Raw genomic sequence first — 4,411 nt, 5'->3', positions numbered from 1 at the left:
TGTGATAGGCTGTGGTTATGAGTCATACCACAGTCTATCATCCTTATAATACACTGTATCTACTGTTTCCGCTCTTAGCATGGAGAGTAAAGAAGATATCCTTTACTTGGTGAAGCTTCTGAAATAGATGTCAGCCTTAACACTGCCTCCTCCTCTTCCATGGGCCATTCGTTTAATGCTATACTCTAACACCACAATGTCAGTCAGTCATGAAAGTGCTTGTGCATGCTTCCATGCCCTCTTTCACTGACTGTCTTCATTACCCATAGCTCCGACATCTACACTCAGACAACTGTACGGGCCTGTATGAACGTTCAGTGTGTGTGTGTGTGGGGTTGGAAGGGTTGATTTAGTCACTTTCACACACTACATATGAAATTGCCTGATACAGTGTACTGCATACATAAGAAATTCTATTTGCCTACGCTCCATTAGGTCTGCCAAGTGTTTTATTTGATGCTAATTTGACTTCGATGAGTGGAGGTGGGTTTTTCCGTGCAACACCTGTTCAGAGTGTACGCTAACTAAACCTATCCTGTAGCCTAAGAGAAAGCTGCAGGAAAATACAGTCAGCCAGCCAAGACATGCTTAATGTCTAAAGTCTGCTTCTTTTGTGTTGCGCTTGAGCTATGGGGGCAGTGTAGTGCAGTGCATCTGTAAAACAGACGTGTGAATGTAAACAGCCTTCAAGTTGACAAAGAATTAAAAAGAAAACACACAATAGATGTTCTTTAAACTTTATAACGGTTCTTCACACTCACACATCTCACAAAATGGTTTTTCTAGGGCCCAGGTCAGTAAATCTGGACCTTGACTCCAGTGTCCAGTCCTGAATTTTGTAATAATTGGAAATGAAAGGAACAGTGGATGTAATTGATTAGCCATTTAGTGTCACACCTACAAAGGAAAACAAAGTCCTGGAAACTGGATTCAAGATCCAGATTTGAAAAGGCCTCTGGTCTTGGGCATTATAATCTTAAAATAACCTTTTAAGATTTTTTTCCATCATAGGGAAGAAACATGTAACCAGGCAGATGTAACCAAGCATTCAAATAATTTTGAGAGTCATAGTTCTATATAGAATTACTGAAGAACCTTTGAAGAACCCCCTTTTAAAGAGGAAAGTATGTGCAAATTAGATGAATCCATCTTCTAGTATGACACAGTGGTTTAGAACAAATTTGATAGAACAGGTATTTGTTATTTCTGTGGGATACAGAAAGATCTGTAACAAAATATGTATGTAAAATGATCACATGAATATGAAATAAATGAATAAAAAATAAAGAAAACAATAACAATGTACTGTACTGGGATTGTCTAGACATCAAAACGGTCATTCAGCGTGTTCAACTACATCACCGTTTAGCACAACAGTCTACATGGAATTATGAACATGGTGAACTGACTCAATTCCACCTTGCATTAGCCCAAATCCCAAAAGCAATGTATTGTTTAAAAACCTAAAATATCCCAAAGCTAAGATCATTTAAATAATACATTAAAACGTGTCCCAGGAAAAAAAATGTAATTGCAAAATATGAAATTAAACCCTGGAGCTTGGTTCCTTAACCAAACATGCTGTGGTTGGTTAGGTTCCGTCGCAGAGGAGAGCTCTGGTGCACAGATTAATTTCTTCTCTCTGCGGAGTCACAGGCAAGAAAACAATTAGACGTCTAAAAAGCATTTCGCTGTGTGCCACTTGATACGGCTTTACACATCATAGGGGCAATTGTCTACAAAGAGGTCAGAGCCAGTTATGACTTCCAATGTCTCTGAAAGATGCTGCTGTCAGCCACCATTCTGGAACATTTCAATTAGGAGTGACACAGTGGTAATGAACATAATGGCAGAAGAGGCCCATTGTTGTCTTTTCTGCTGGTACATCCTTCTAGAGGTGGTAAATGCCTGGAAACCAGAGGATGTGTGTGTGTGTACACACTTTTGCCCTCTGCCCTCCTTAGCCTCTCCACTGACCCTAATCTCATAATTTAGTCACCCTCACTCAAAACAAGGTGAAAACGGCAAAGTTGTCATGATCAAACAGTCATATCATTGGTGTGTGTGTGTGTGTGTGTGTGTGTGTGTGTGTGTGTGTGTGTGGTGAAAGGGGCAGTGCATACGGAGCTTCTTTAATTGTGCCAGGCCTCACTGCCCCTGTCTGTCAATCTCCCAGCTTTGAATTGGGGGAATTTGCTCTGCTCACGCCGTTAAATGATGTATCCAATTAAAAGCGTTAGAATTCATGATCTTCAGTCAAGGTTAAATGAAAGCACTCAGTCCTGTCACTGGGGGTGATTAAACGCTGCCTACATCAGGCAAATTCTGTGGAAAAATTAAAATTTGGGTCCGAAGCATGAATCTTTATTCATTATCCCGCAGCCTCGCCATCCAAATGCTCAGCACATTTGCTCTTAATCACTGCATTCATTTCCGAACTGCCCGCTGTTGCTACACTAAAAAGGATTAAAATCTTCAAATGACAGTGTTTTTAGACACACTGACAGAAGCGACTGAAAAGTGACACTGCGTTTGATTTTCAAAGGCTTCCTTTTAAATGGGGAGAGACAGGTTTGTTTTTGTGTAGGCTGATGGCACCTTAAGTTTATTTAAGAAGACGGACGAATTGAACAGGCCATTAGTGCCACGGAAAAGGGGCTTCATAGCCCTGAGAAGAGGGCCGCTGAATTACAAAGCCATGTTTTGGTAAACATTAAAGTAAAGTAGAACTGTCATGCAGGTATGGCTGCGGTGTTAAGCATGTAAACACATTAAGAATATTAAAACTTTGAAATGGAATAAATGTAGGAGTTCAGTGTTCAACTTAAGATGAAATATATTAAAGAAGGAGCAGTGATCTGGGACTGTGTGTGAGCATCATTCAACTCATTTTAATGAGATATAAAATGTGCAGTAACATTTAATTATTGCTAGCTGCCAGGTCTTGTGATCAGGCCTAGACATCACCCCTCAGCATATCACTGCCAGAACACAACCTTGAATCTCTATTTTTGATCGTTTTCTTTTTTGTGAGCGAAGAAGTATTGTGTTGTTGAAGAAGTATATGTATAACTTCCAAAGTCCTCACATTCCTAAAATATGTTCCTAAATTCCTAAAGTATATATAAAATGTGTCTGGTGTACACTTTGATCAGAAATATGATAATTGGCAATTAAACCCATTTTAAAGCAGGTATAAGGATTATAGTACATGCTAGAATTTTATATTAAAACAATTGATGAGCTATATTTGTATACTTTGGTGGTAAGATAAGATATTCTGCTAGGTTACAGCAGAGACCCCCCCAAATTGGTGTAAGACTCAAGCTCTTTATTCTACACAAAAATGAGGTTTTTGAGATGTAGTTATTAATTCAGTGTAAACATTATTGACTAAACTACTGCTGAAATGACTTAGATTCCAGACAAACTGTGAGAAGGTGGGTTGGCAATAGTTTATCCCATAGAACACCATCAGCACACATGGAAAAAAATAGGATGTCCCTGGAAGATTGTATTTCTGTTTGAGAACCTAAAAAAACCTTCATTACAAGAATATCCTGAAAAATATTAATTCCATTAGCTGATCAATTGGAATTACTAAAAGGCTTGCCACCTGTTGTAAGACCATAGTTATGCCAAATAGACACAGTCTTCAACTCTATACTTTAGCTTTGCAACTCTTACTCTAGCTTTGCAGTAATGAAGATCCAGTGTTAAGACACTGTAACCAAGGCCTTATTTCGAAGCAAGCTTTTAAAAAAAGGCTCTTGTATTAAAAGGGTTAAAATAACCCAGTCGGTGAGGTTTTCAAGGGCATAAAACATTGCACAACCAAACTGAAAGCATCCGAGATTGACAAAAAGGAACCATAACACGATGTGACGCAATTAATTCACTGTGCTGAGATGAATAGTTTAGGACCTCATTAATATGCATGCATGTTTGGTGCGCATGTTTTGTGTTTGGCTGTGATGAATGAGAAGGACCCAGGAAGGACGCTTATGAGTAATGACCTCATGAAAGAACAGAAATCACCTGTCCTACATCAAGGTGTGTACCACACATACACACACTCATACGCCTTGATATACACATTACTCAGTCTTAATCTGGGCTTTGTTTCTTTGAAAAATCAGGGGAATCAAAATGTGGCATGGTTTCTCCATAAATTCTAGGAGGATAAGATGAACAAATGCACTTTTATCCAACAGTAGGCCAATTCAGACTGCACTTGTTGGTACAGTAGGAAAACACTCCATGGAATTATGTCACATTCCCCTATCAGGGATATTGAAAAAAGGGAGTTGAAAAAATCCCCCAAAATCTTAAAGATCTCAAAACCTTAAAGACCAGTCATTTGGTGGCACTTTTTTTTTTGGGACATATATGGAATTCTAATTCAACCACA

This window comes from Salminus brasiliensis, chromosome 8 (genome assembly GCF_030463535.1).
Source record: "Salminus brasiliensis chromosome 8, fSalBra1.hap2, whole genome shotgun sequence".
Classification (NCBI taxonomy): domain Eukaryota; kingdom Metazoa; phylum Chordata; class Actinopteri; order Characiformes; family Bryconidae; genus Salminus; species Salminus brasiliensis.
Note: the sequence above shows the minus strand (reverse complement) of the source record.